The sequence below is a fragment of the Ovis canadensis genome, chromosome X, assembly GCF_042477335.2.
Source record: "Ovis canadensis isolate MfBH-ARS-UI-01 breed Bighorn chromosome X, ARS-UI_OviCan_v2, whole genome shotgun sequence".
NCBI lineage: Eukaryota > Metazoa > Chordata > Mammalia > Artiodactyla > Bovidae > Ovis > Ovis canadensis.
In genome coordinates, this window is record NC_091727.1 from 16,146,137 (window position 1) to 16,161,312 (window position 15,176).

Genomic DNA, 15,176 nt, shown 5'->3' on the forward strand with positions numbered 1-15,176 from the left:
TCCTTTTGGCTGCTCCATACCTGGAAAAGGAGGAGGAGGAGGATGCACAGTAGGTCAGTTTTCCTTTTGTGCTTTCCGTGGAGCAATAAGCATCTTTGTCTGTGTTTTGCTGTTACTTCGTTGTGATAAGATTCTTAATACCAGGCCCCAAATCTGAAATGAAGTTTTTCTTAAAAGCTGGAGTCAGGTTTGACAGAAAACAACAAAATTCTGTAAAGCAGTTATCCTTCAATAAAAAAATAGAAAGAAAGAAAAAGCTGGAGGCAGTTTGAAAGTTAACATCAATTGTATATTTAGAGTGGGGAGTGATATTTTAAAATCCAGTTCCAAAGGGGTACTGAGGGTTTTATGGTTCACTTGCAATATCATTGTTTGTAGATTAAAAAAATCATTTAAGAGCATTTTATACTGCTGGAGCATGCGTATGTCTGTTTGAGCATAATTTTAGCCACTCTGTAATCTCTCACTTTTCAGAATTCAAGATTTCTGAAAATATAATTAGTATCCACAGACCTTAACACGGCTGTTTGTCTCTTAAGAAGTCTTTGCTCTGGAGACAGTTTGACTTCTGCTCTTGAGCAGTTGAACTTGACCAGGTAGAAGAAAAGTCAATATTTTAAAACATGAACCATGGCTATTACATGAGGTCCTCAGAATACTCCCAAGCATAATTTATTAAATGCTATTGCTGCTTCTCAACTGAAAGAGGAATAAGTGACAGGCCGCACAGCAAGTAAGTGACAGCTGGGCCTCTGTTAAAAGGCTTATTTTGTTGTCAGTAATGCATGGAGTGTGATAAGAGATGGGTAGGCATATTAAATCTGAATTATGTTGATTGACTTCTTCTAAGGAGTTGGGGAGGGGCCTTTCCTGGTGTTAGAACCCAGGGTGTTTAAGGTTTAAAAAGAACTCAAGGCACGGTGCCTTTGTATGAATGAGATTGTATTTTTGATGTCTAGTTGAAACCTTCTTCTTGCAAAAGATGCTGGCAAGAGGGGACATCCCTAGAATATTGCTTGTGATAAATCTCTACGAGCTTTAGAGCTCCCTTATGCAGCGCAGCAAAACAAAAGACTTCCTTCCCCATTAACCTGTGTGCTCAGTCGTGTCTGACTCTTTGTGACCCCATGGACTGTAGCCCACCAGGCTTCTCTGTCTCCAGTGTCTCCTGTATTGGCAGGCAGGTTCTTTACCCTGAGCCACTGGGAAGCCCAACCTAACACAATGCAGTAATCCAGTATTCTTTGCACAGGTGAAAATGAACATCGAAGGCATCCTGGACAGAGTAATGTAATCAGAAGAGATTCAAACAAAGCCAGCAGCCATCTAATTTTTACTAACCACGTTGGTTGTGTGTGGTGTGGTGTGTCTGGGTGTGTGTACGTGCATGAGCACTCAATTTATCTTGACTTTCACTACTCCATAAGTGTATCAGTCTTTAGAACAGATATAGATGTTTTTAGCCTTTCCCTGTTAAACAGGAACTTGTAAGTTTAATTAAGTGGTCCAACAGGTATAACTGCCCCATTTGTGGAGGCACTAACTAGCCCTGTTAGTTTCTATGGTAATGGATTTTTTTTTCTTTTTAATAGGCATACAACTAAGATTACCATAATGTTCCAGGAAGATTGAAAATCTTACCTAAAGTACATGTTCTATAAAAATGCCTTATTTTGTCTCCTCCTTGAAATAAAAATAAATCACTACACCTGTTACTTTGTTATGTAAGTGAGTTATCTTAGGGATTTTTTTTCAGTTGAAATACATGTGTGTGTATATATACATATATACATATATATATATATATTTTAACAGACTTTATCTTTTCAGAACAGTTTTAGGTTCACAGCGAATTTGAGGTTAAGGTACACAGAGTTCCTATATACACTCTGGCTCCACACATATCCAGCCCCCCCCATTATCAATACCCTCACCAGAGTGATACATTTTTTATAATTGATGAACCTGCATTGGCATATCATGATCACCCAAAGTCTGTAGTTTACATTATGTTTCATTCTTGGTGATGTACATTCTTTGGTTTTGGACAAATGTGTAATGACACGTATCCACCATTGTAGGATCATACTGAGTAGTATGAGTAGCATCATACTGAGTAGTTTCACTGCCCTAAAAATCCTTTGTGCCCTACTTATTCATCCCTTGCTGTTACACCCAACCCATGGCAATTACTGATCTTTTTACTGTCTCCAAAGTTTTGCCTTTTTCCAGAATGTCATGTAGTTCGAGATTGTCTTGTTTCATTTAGTAATATGCATTTAAGATTCCTCTGTGTCTTTTCATAGCTTGTTGGCTCATTTCTTATTTGTGTTAAATAATATTCTATTGTCTGGATGTACCACAGTTTATCCATTCACATACTGGAGGACATCTTGGTTAGTTTCAAGCTTTGGCAGTTATAGATAAAGTTGCTATAAGCATCTGTGTGCACTTAAGTTTTCAACCCCTTAGGGTAAATACCAATGAGCGTGATTGTTGGCTCACATGGTAGGAGTGTTAGTTTTGTAAGAAACTGTCAAACTCTCTTCCAAAGTGGCTGTACTGTTTGCAGTTCCCCCAGGAATGAATGAGAGGTCCTCTTGCTCTACATCATCATCAGCGTGTGGTGTTGTCAGTGTTGAGTTTCACCATTCTAGAAGGTATGTAGTGGTATCTTTTGATGTAATTTGCAATTCCCTAATGACATATGATGCTTAGGATCTTTCCATATGCTCGTTTTCCATCTTGAATTGTATTTTAGTGTGTCATGATGTTGTTGTTCAGTTGCTAAGTTGTGTCTGACTCTTTGCAACCCCATGGACTATAGCATGCCAGGCCTCCCTGTCCCTCACCATCTCTCCAGAGCTTGCCCAAGTTCATGTCTATTGCATCAGTGATGCCATCCAACCATCTCATCCTCTGCCGCCCTCTTCTCCTTTTGCCTTCAGTGTTTCCTAGCATCAGGGTCTTTTCCAGTGAGTCAGTTGTTTGCATCAGGTGGCCAAAGTATTGGAGCTTCAGCATCAGTCCTTTCACTGAGTATTCAGGGTTGATTTGCCTTAGGATTGACTAGTTTGATCTCCTTCCTGTCCAAGGGACTCTCTAGAGTCTTCTCCAGCACCACAATTTGAAAGCATCAGTTCTCTGGTGTTCAGCCTTCTTTATGGTCCACCTCTCACATCTGTATATGACTACTTGAAAAGACCATAGCTTTGACTATATGGACCTCTGTCGGCAAAGTGAAGAACAGAAAAGCTCATTTTCTGTTTTGAATTATATTTTAATGTGTCGTAATAGCCCACTTTAAAAGGCCTTTTGGTCTTTTTATAAGAGGTGCTGATTTATTTTAAAACAGGTTTCTAGTATGGGGTAGAAAAATGTTAGAGTAAAATTTTAAATTACAAAAAGTAAATATGAATAAGAAACAGGTAAATAGTTTTAAATACTTCAGAACAAAGAATTACAAGTGTTAGAGTGATTGGTTTTTCAGGTTATGACGTATTTAATTTGTATTGAAAGGCCAGCATTTTACTAGAATGCATAGACTTGGATTGGATGTGTATTTGAAGTATTTTAGTTTCTTTTGAGCGTCGGGCACTATTCTAGGTGCTAAGGTTTCAGCTGTGAATCAAACACAGCCTGTCCTCATGGAGACAGGCTCATGTGAATCAAACACAGCCTCCCTGTCCTCATGGAGCTTACATTCCAATGCAGATGGTTTATATTATTTATTTTGGCCAAGAGGCTTGTGGGATATTAGATCCCTGATGACCAGGGATCAAACCTGGGCCCTTGGCAGTGAAAGCCTGGAGTCCTAACCACTGGACCATCAGGGAATTCCTGCAGTGCAAATGTCTTTAATTTTCAGAATTTGAGTAAGAAAATATAGCAGCTGGAACATAAATAGCCACCTGAAACTGGCAAGTTTTCTGTTTGATGTAATGAATTAACAAACTGTATACATATATTCTGAGGGCAGAAGGAGAAGAGGGCGTCAGAGGATGAGTTGGCTGGATGGCATCACTGGTTCACTGGACATAAACTTGGGCAAACTTTGGGAGGTGAGGGGCGTGGACAGAGAGGCCTGGCGTGCTGCAGTCCACGGGGTTGCAAAGAGTCGGACACAACTGGGCGACTGAACAACATAGACTCCGTTGTAATATTTATCCTTTTGGATGATGTCTTAGTCTTTAGGAATGTTGTGCATATTTCAAGTAGTCATCATAATGAGTTTTCATTGTTATAATGGTTAACTCCTTGCTTTGAGATAATGTATTTTTTACTGAGATATAATTGAAATATGATATACTAGTTTCAGGTATATAAGATAATGATTCAATATTTGTATGTTTTGTTGAATGATCACTGATATCCATCAGCACACAGTTACAAACATTTTTTTCTTGTGATGAAAACTTTAGTAATTTACACCCAACAGCTTTCAAATATACAGTACATTATCAAATATAGTCACCATGCTGTACCTGACACCCCCAGGACTTACTTATTATATAACTGGAAGTTTATGCCTTTTGACCACCTTTACGCATTTCACCCACTGCCATCTCTGGCAACCACCAAACTGTTCTCTTTATGAGTTCCAGTTGTTTGTTTGTTTGTTTTTATATCCCACATAAGATTGAGATCATGCATATGGTGCTTGTCTTTCATTGACTTGCCAGTTAACTCTTAGGCTCTAAAGGAAATAGTTGTGAAATACTGTTGATTCTGTATTATCAGGGGAAATCATTGAATGGGAAAAAAGCTTGGAAGTAATGTCTGATTGTTTGAGTGGCTTTAATTGAAGTAAAGAAGTGAAAGAAAGCTATGAGAAGTAGAGGAGATCTAAAAAATTCCTGTATATAGACTCACCTTTGGGAAGAAGCCATATTTAAAGGTTTTCTTGAAATTCTTTGAAGCAACTGTTTAATCATTTAAAAAAACTAGACAAAAGACAAAATTTCTGTGAACTTTTTCCAGTTTCTAGATTATTAGAGCTATTTTTAATGCAAATAAAACAATTTTCTATTTTTACATCTTTATACCATATCCCTTTGTTACATCTTTATATCATATCCCTTTGTTACATATGCTTTAGGGAGATAGAGACCAGCAAGCTAAAACAGTAACCTAGACTATGTGCTGTTTCAGATAAAGTGTTCTTTTTTGTATAAGAATGAATGCCCACAGGTTAAGGAAGTTCCAGAGCCAAACCATTGTTTGGTTAAAAGGAGGATATTTGCATAATAGTAAGTTGTTAACTCTTATAAAAAACTTTTCTGATGTGTAAAACTAGAGCATTACCCAACAATAACTGTGTACCCCCTGCTGCTGCTAAGTCACTTCAGTCGTGTCCAACTCTGTGCGACCCCAGAGATGGCAGCCCACCAGGCTCCGCCGCCCCTGTGATTCTCCAGGCAAGAACACTGGAGTGGGGTGCCATTGCCTTCTCCGTGTACCCCCTACTCAGCATAAAATGTAAAACAGCCTAATTAATGTGGAAGTTTCGTGTGACCCCTTCTCTGGTCCCATTCTCCTTCCTCCTCACCCCAGAGGTTACTACTGTCCTGAATTTGGTGTGCATGATTAGAAAAGTTTTTGTACTTTCATTACATGTTTGTGTGTGTGTGTGTGTGTATGTAGTGTGTACATACGTACATGTGTGTATATACACACACATACATACACATACGTGTCACTAAAATGATAAATTGTTTTGTATGGCTTTTTAACTTAAAAGGAATATAGTACTCTGTGTAACCTTCCAAAACTTGCTTTTCCTCTCATTGTTTTTTCTGAGGTTTGTCCTTGTTGACACATGTAGCTGCAGTTCATTTATGCTTCCTTTTAAAAAATCTTCATTACTTACTCGTGCAGTGACTCATTATTTTATGAGGCCTTTATGCCTATGGAAAGTAGGTGGCATTTTTCTTGGTTTATATAGAGTGTCTCATGATTAGGGGACTGTTCTAAACATGTACAAACATTAAAATGCCTTCATAGATATCAAAAAGCACACTTATATTCTTGAGAGTGTTCGAGGACCTTTGAGTTAATGGATTAGACTTTCATAGGCTTGCTTTTCTCTCATTTTTTAAAAAATGGAAACTCTCAGGCAAACAGACTACTACATTAAACTCCTCTGCACTTGCCACCCTTGCTCAACAACCATCAATACATGATCGATTCCATTCCATCTGCATTCCTACTTTTGTTTTTTGCCCCCTCTTTTAACCTGAAGCAAGTCTCAGACATCGTATGATTCATAGAATTTATCTTTGAGGACACCTGGGAGTGGTCATATATGGGTTTAATACTGATGACTTACGGTTAAATGGCAAGAGTGAATGATGGTTTCATATCATCGAGCTAGTCTTTAATGTAAAGTTGAGGAAACCAATAGGGAGATTGAAGAAGTAACAAAGTGAAGGCTAGAAATACAAGATGAATTTGAACATTGTCCTACTGTCATACTCATAACAGCCTTACTTTAAGAATATAGAAAATTGGTTTTGAGGAAGTCTTGAATCTTTTATTTTTTAGGCTGTGCCAGCCAGGGATCAAACCTGGGCCCCTGGCAGTGGAAGCTTTGAGTCCTAACCACTGGACAACCAGGGAATTCCCTATAGTTGTTTTGGCAATTATTGGTAACTTTTAAAAGAGGGTTTGGTTCCTTAGCAGGTGTTTTCACACTTCCTGTTTCCTGAAGGCAAAGTGTCTAGTATTTTGTATTTATATCATTCTTTGCTTTGGTACATGTCTGGGGCCTTTGAAAAGTGCTTAGGCCATCAAGATGGAGCCCTCATGAATGGGATTAGGGCTGTATAAAAAAGGCTCCAGAGAGATCCCTAGTCCTTCCCACCGTGTAAGGAGCGAGAAGTCACAAGAAGGGGACCCTGACCATAAGGTAGTCATGCTGGGTTGCTCAGAACTGAGCTGTTTCCTAGGGTGTGGGACTTCCCTCTTAGAACTGCTTTTGCTGTGTCCCATAAGTTTTGGACTGTTGTGCTTTCTTTTTCATTTGTCTCTAGGAATTTTTTGAATTGTCTTTTTGATAGAAATAGAATTTTTAAAATCATATTACAATTGTTTCAGGTATTTCAGTGATGATAAACAGTCAGCTGGCTGATCTTATCACTGTGTTAAAAAATACATGTACTTCCACTACAAACTTGTTTTTTAATATTTTGGTAGCTGTAGTTCGGTGTATTTTGCCTATAATCCTGTGTATTTTATTTTATTTTGGCCATGCCCCTCAGCTTGTGGGATCTTAATTCCTCAACCAAAGATCAAATCCAGGCCCTGTCAGTGAGAGTGCCAAGTCCTGATCACTGAACCATCAGGGGTTTCCCAATAATCATGTGTATTTTAAGTGTTTACTTTTACGCATTTAAGTTTATTTTGAGAAGAGGTCCGTGAGGCTGCCCACAGGGGTCGAAGCACAAAAACAGTTAAGAAGCCCTGTGCAAAAGAATTAGGAGGTGTCTAGAAATTCCAGTTCTTCGTTGCTCATTGTTTCCAAAGTCAGAATGGTAGCAACACTGCTGCCGATTCTAGGTCAGGAATGAGATTCCATCAGGCCCTTGTGGTCCACCCCCACCTCTAGTGCCCCAACTGTCCTGTAAGGGGGAAGGAAGCCCAGAGTGAATGGATGCTCAGCTGCTTCCTCTAGGACCTCACTCTCAAGTCACTGCTGCAGTCCCAGCTTTGAACCTTCTCTGCTCTTGACCTGTCTGTCTGGTCCTCTCAGTCTTGCTTCACTCCAGAGAACCTCTCTGGAGCATGGCTGTTTGGCCTGTTTTATTTACCTCTTATTATGTCTAATTCAGAGGCTGGCTGGAACATGGACTTGTAGGAAAAAGTGATTTTTACAGATTGGAGAAATTCAACTATCCTAATAATCTAATTCAGGACCAAGAGAGGCCATTAATATTAGGTTAGTAGTAAATGTTTGCTTTGACTTAATTCACTTGTAACACTTTGCCCTTGGTTTACAGAAAAATATCTTTGTTCAGCCTCCTGGGGATAATTAAGTGTTTTACCTGTGTTAATTTCCTGACTAATTGAAGTAAATCCCATAAATGCCAGCAATTAAGAATTGTTTTTTTTTTTTTTAAGTGTTGAATCTGATCCATTTTATTTATTTATTTATTTTTTATTTTTTTTTAATTTTTTTTTTGTTTTTTTTGTTTTTTTTTTATTTTTAGTTTTTTATTTTTTACATTTTAAAATCTTTAATTCTTACATGCATTCCCAAACATGAACCCCCCTCCCACCTCCCTCCCCATAACATCTTTCTGGGTCATCCCCATGCACCAGCCCCAAGCATGCTGCATCCTGCGTCAGACATAGACTGGCGATTCAATTCACATGATAGTATACATGTTAGAATGTCATTCTCCCAAATCATCCCACCCTCTCCCTCTCCCTCTGAGTCCAAAAGTCCGTTATACACATCTGTGTCTCTTTCCCTGTCTTGCATACAGGGTCGTCATTGCCATCTTCCTAAATTCCATATATATGTGTTAGTATACTGTATTGGTGTTTTTCTTTCTGGCTTACTTCACTCTGTATAATCGGCTCCAGTTTCATCCATCTCATCAGAACTGATTCAAATGAATTCTTTTTAACCGCTGAGTAATACTCCATTGTGTATATGTACCACAGCTTTCTTATCCATTCATCTGCTGATGGACATCTAGGTTGTTTCCATGTCCTGGCTATTATAAACAGTGCTGCGATGAACATTGGGGTACATGTGTCTCTTTCAATTCTGGTTTCCTCGGTGTGTATGCCCAGAAGTGGGATTGCTGGGTCATAAGGTAGTTCTATTTGCAATGTGTAATGTTTGCCCCTGATGCCTTCAAAAGAACATATTTGATAGAATGATCTCTTTGTTTGTTGCTTAGTTCAGGATCAGCCTTGTGAAAAACAGATGATTATACGAAGATGTTTGGTGTACTAGCCTTTTGAGTTTGTTTTTTCTTTAGGATCTCTTTAAAATTATTTTAAAATGTTTGGACTCCTATCGTTTGCATACGCTCTGCAGTCTGGTAATTTTATCATCCTGTTACTGAGAGATGGCAATGGAAGTGAAGTGCATGAAATTTAGCACATGGATGTTTTAGCTTCTTTTAATTTATTGTTTGTTCTAGATCAGAGTTTCTCATCTCAGCACCACTGATGGGGCCAGGTCATCCTTTGCAGTGACACTGTCCTATGTATTGTAGGATGTCTAGCAGCATTCCTGGGCTCTGCTTACTGGATGCTAGCATCTATCCCTTTCCCAGTTGTTACAACCAAAAATGTTTGCAGACATTGCCAGGGGGCAGAATCTACTCTGGTTGTAGATACATGGTGTCTGCGTATATACGATCATGGTAGCAGCTTCCATGTATTGACTGATCACCATGTATTTTACCGTGTCCTATAACTTGTAGAGGATGTCCCAGGTGACACAGTAGTAAAGAATCCTCCTGCCAATGCAGGAGACATGGGTTGTATCCCTGGGTCGGGAAGATCTCCTGGGGAAGGAAATGGCAACCCGCTCTAGTATTCTTGCCTCGGAAGTCCTATGGACAGAGAAGCCTGGTGGGTTACAGTCCATGGGGTCACAAAGAGTTGGGCATGACTGAGCACACACGCACATAACTTGTAGAGGCTCATGCCATTTAACTCCAAACCACAAGATTGATATCCCCAGTTTGAAGAAAACAAAACAGAGGTGCAGAGGTTTAGTAACTTGCCCAGGGTCATGCAAATAAGTGACTTCTTATTAATTTATTTGAGTTGGAATTCAGTCTTTGTTTTTATTTATTTATTTATTTGCCACGCTGTGCATCTTGTGGGATCTTAGTTCCTTGACTAGGGATTGAACCCAGGCCTTTGGCAGTGAGATCATGGAGTCCTAACCACTGGACCACCAGAGAATTATCAGTCTTTGTTTTTACTTTTAAATTATTAAAACATTTTATTGTATTGAAATATAGCTGATTTACAGTGTCATGTTATGGAATTGTTTTTGTTAGAGACAAACTAAAAAGGAAAGGGTGTTTCCTGATGACCTCCCAGTGGCTATTGTTTCCATGACAGTTCTGTGTAAGTGTGGGAGTTATTGCTTGAAGGGGTGATTCTCTTGGTGCATGTCTGAGGATGGTTTGGACCATTTCTGAGGTGTTTCTGTGGTAGGGTGAAGCAGAACATGGGACTGTCTAAGGGCCAAGCCAGTTCAACTTTGAGGCCAAGGAAGCCACCAGAAATTGGGGTTGTCAGCAGCCTTCAGGCACAGCATGCCCAGGGGGTTTACTGAGAGCAGGAACGCTGAGGCGTGGAGCAGCCACCATGGCAGTTGGCCTCTGTTGCTGCTGGAGCTGTGAAGGGTGCTTTGCCTATATGAACAGTAGTCTGGAAGGCCGTGAATGTCCTTGGCAGTGAGGGGGTGGGGGCTGAGGGATAAATGTGGCCGGCTCCGTCCCCTGCTGGCTGCCATTCTGGAGGCTGGAAGCATGGGAGCCTGCATGTAGAAGCTCACAGAGGCCTGCCTCTTGGATAGAGTGTGGGCCAACGGGCTGGGGGTGACTCTGGGTGACAGATGGAGGGCCAGCTCAGGGTGCAATCTGGGCTGAAACCCACACTCTGGATCCTTAGAAGAAAGGGACATGGCTGGTTTGAGGTGAGAGAGACCACCTGTGTTCGGTGGGCCTGTGGTCCTGCAGCCCTGCCCTCTAGGAGGGCTGAGAGGGCTTTTTCCCACTTGTCGCGGGAGGCCTTGAGGCTATAGGGGGTGTACATATGGGAGCTTTTTGATCACAGTGGGGCAGTCATTTCCAAGGATTGCAGTGTTTTTTCTTGTTCAGGGCACTGGGAAACATATAGCCATGGAGCGACCTTCTGGGAGTTTCTGTGAGCACTGGCTGTACATGGTGGGAAAGGGCACCCTGGGACTGGAGTTGAGGTAATTCAGGGGAGTAGAAAGTGTATTATAACGTGTAGGCATATGACCTTATGTTACATTAGCTTTTTTCTTTTTTCTAAAGGATAGGATTCCTGTAGGGATTCTTCTTCATCCCCAAATAGCTGTGTGTGTGTGTCTGTGTGTGTGCGCGCGCATGTGTGTGTGCGCGCATGTGTGTGTGCGCGTGCATGTGCGTGTGCATGGGTGTGTGCATGTGTGCGTGCGTGTGCGTGTGTGTGTGTGTGTGTGTGTGTGTACATTGCTCAAACTTAACAAGGCCCTGTTGAGCAAACCAGGGCTCGTAAAAACCTAGAATCCTCCTCATATATTGCATAGTAAACTCAAATGCAAAGAAATAGCTTCGTTCTCATTTGCATTCTTTATGGGCTAGCATATCTTCTGGAAAACTTGTTGCCATGGCAATGGGATATTATCTATCTCAGTAGTGTACTACATAAAAATAGCCCTTTGTGTTCAAGGGTGATGTTGGTGACAGGTGGTTTGGTGAATGTTTAGCAGGGTGCTTTGTCAGCATTCCATTGTTTACGATTGTGAAATAGAAATGAGCATTGATTTGTTTTACTGTCTCAAAATGTGATTTTATCTGTAAAGGGCAGGTGGTGGTGCTCTGTTTAATTCTGAGTTATAAGTCTTCCTTTGCAGGTCAGGTAAGTATGATGATTGAAGCCATCTCTCATGGTGAAAAGGAAATGGCTTCTCTTTCTGTTGGTGCTAGAGGGTGTGCAACACAGGAATGAGTCCGGAGCAAGTAGTATAATTCTCTCATTCTTCAACAAATGGTTCTTCCTAAGTGCCGTGTTCTTATAAACCCAGCAGTAGCAAGTGATCAGGTGGACTAGATGAGCTCTGAGCTGTTGATCAAAAACTCATTTCTTGCAGGTTCTTAAATGGAACAGATTTTTGATGAACATGAGTTTCCACTGCTCATTTTAGCTTTGATCTCATGTGTAGCCAAGGAAGAATTCTTGACCCTACAATTGATCTTTATTTTAAAAAATCCTTTGGGCAATTTAGTAGAGTGGTAACTCTCAAACATTTGTCATCCTCTCACCTTATTTCTAGAAATTTGTCTTGCACGTAAATAGCAGGTTTCTAGTGCTGAAATAAACTTTACTCTAGTTTTGAGAATTTTAGACTCTCTTAAGAAATACTATGGCTTGGAGCTTTAGACTTGAAAGTTAATGCTGAAATTCTGATATACATTTTACTACTGCAGAAATGGACTCATTATCCCCTTGTGTTGAATATTTTCTCTTGGAGTCAGTATGAATATCTTTTTGCTGATAATATCAAAAATAGTTGTTAAGTGGCTTGCTGGGTATCCAGTACTACTCGTAGAACTTTTTTTTGTGTGTGTTAACTCACTTAATTCCCATAAACATTCTGAAAGTTTTTTGTCACTATTGTCCAGATGCAGCATACTTATTAGTATGCTTTTTGGTTTCTGGTGAGTAAGTACTGTGCCATGTAAGACCTGATTGCTCCTTCTTGCTCACCAGTGTGTGTTGATGTGTTTCTGATAACTGAAAGCATTTTTCTGCCAGGGGATGGCCAAACACAGCCTGTGGGCCAAGTCTGTCCTGTCACCTATATTTTTTAGTATGACTTATGAGCTAAGAATGGTTTGTAACTTTTTAAAGGGTTGGGAAGAAGTAAAAAGAATATTTCATGACACTTGCAAATTATATGAAACTCAAATTTCAGTTTCTGTAAACAGTTTCCTTAGCACACAGCCACACTTTGATGTGTACGTATCGTCCATGGCCTATCTACCCTAGACTGGAGGGCTGAGTAGTTGTAACAGAGACTGTATAGCCCATAGGACCTAGAGTATTTACTGAAGTTTGCAACACCTATTGTATATTCTCCTACATCTAGAATGGGAGATTGTACTGAATACTAAAAGCAGATTGGGTTTATGTATAGTTTCTCTTTTGGTATGTATTATACGTTCCTCTCTTCCACTTTTTACTGCTTTTACAAGCTGACTTTCATGTGCTATGGCATATCTCAAATATATTCAGTTTCAACTCTCTTTCTACACCCATATTGGTTTTTTATCATAACAGATATTCATAACCCTTCCCAAATCTGGGAGCCTAATGAATTTTATCATTTTATTAGTTAATATGTTTTCCTCACTAGGTCAGTAATTGTAACTCCCCCTGCTCTATTTACTTCCAACTATATTGCTTTCTACTTTTGGGCTTTCAGCCAGCATATAAACATTTGATACTTTAATAATCCTAAGTAAATCACCTGTGCTAATTGTGCTATTTTAGTTTAGTAAATCCTCTATATGATCAAGATTACATCTTCTACATTCATCCTGTTGAATTTAATATACTCAACATAATCAACTTTGGGACATTTGTGCAATTAGTTAAAAACTATGTTTTCTCCTTTTTCTCTTGTTTCCCCACTTTTTAAATAACAGCTTTATTGAGATATAATTTGCATCCCATACAAGTTACCCATTTAAAGTATAAAATTTAGTTTTTAGTATATGCAGTGTCTAATTTGAGAATTTTTTCTTTGTTTTTGAAGAATAGTTGATTTGCAATATTGTGTTTCAGGTATATAGCAAAGTAATTCAGTTATTTTATATATATATGTGTGTGTGTACCTGTATGTATATATGTGTACTTTTTCACATTTTTTTCCATTATAGGTTATTACATGTTACTGAATATAGTTTCCTGTGCTATACAGTAAATACTTATTATTCATCTATATATTTTATTTTATTTTTTGTCTCACTGCACAGCTTATGGGATCTTAGTTCCTCAACCAGAGATTAAACCCATGCCCTCAACAGTGAAGCATGAAGTCCTAACCACTGGACTGCCAAGGAATTCCCTATCTATTTTATATATAGTAGTGTATATCTGTTAACTCCAAAGTCCTCATTTATCTTTCCCTATCCCTTTTCCCCTTTGGTAGCCATAAGTTTGTTTTCTATGTCTTTGAGCCTGCTCCTATTTTGTAAATAAGTTCATATGTATAAATTTTTTAGATTCCACGTATAAGTGATGTCATGTGGTATTTGTCTGACTTCATTTAGTATGACAGTCTCTAGGTCCATCCATGTTGCTGCAAATACCATTATTTCATTCTTTTTATGAGTAATATTCCATTGTATATATGTACCACATCTTCTTTATTCATTCCTCTTTTGATAGACATTTAGCTTGCTTTCTTGTGTTGGCTATTGTAAATAGTGCTGCAGTGAGCATTGGGGTGCATGTATCTTTTCAAATAGAGTTTTCACCTTTTCTGGATATATGCATAGGAGTAGGATTGTTGGATGATATGGTAACTCTGTTTTTAGTTTTTCAAGGAAACCACCATACTGTTCTCCATAGTGGCTACACCAATTTACATTCCCACCAACAGTTTAGGAGGGTTCCCTTTTCTTCACACCATTTCTAAAATATTTGTACCACCCGCAAAAGAAACCCTGTAACCACTAGCAGTCATCCCCAGTCCCAGTATACCGAGGCCACCGTTTTCAGTGTTCATGTTGTAGTATGTACCAGTACTTTTTATGGCCCAGTAATATTCTTTTTTATGGACATGCCACATTTTATTTATCCATTCATCAATTGATGGACATTTAGGTTATTTCTACTGTTTGACTATTATGAATAATACTGTTATGAGCATTTTGGTACATGTTTTTGTGTAGATACATGTTTTCATTTCTCTTGGTTAATTACCTAGGAGTGGAATTGCTAGGTCACACAGTAACTCTATGTTCAATCTTTTGAGAAACTGCTAAACTCTTTCCCAAAGTGCTATGCCATTTTACATTCCCACCAGCAATATATGAGGATTTCAATTTCTCTACATCCTTGCTAACCTTTGTTATTGTCTGCCTTTTTGATTATAACCATCCTAGTAGATGAGAAATGGGATTTTGTTGTAGTTTTAACTTGTATTCTGCTAATGACTGATGATGTTGATGATATCATGAGCTTATTGGCCATCTATATATCTTCTTTAGAGAAATGTCTACTTAAGTCCTTTGCCCATTTTTAAATTGGATCATTTGTTTTTATAAGATACTGAGTTCTTTATATATTCTAGATACAAGTCTCCTCTCAGGTAAGTGACTTCCTAAACATTTCTGGTTTTTTTCATTTGGGTGTTTAACCAGGAAACTTATTTTATTATTATTATTATTATTTTATTTTTTAAT

At 38.9% G+C, this 15,176-nt stretch overlaps 1 protein-coding gene across 2 annotated transcripts in view; it reads left to right on the forward strand.

Annotated features, from left to right (window-relative positions):
• Positions 1–15,176, forward strand: part of REPS2 (RALBP1 associated Eps domain containing 2) — a 251,389-nt gene that overhangs the window by 1,228 nt on the left and 234,985 nt on the right. The window lies entirely within an intron of this gene.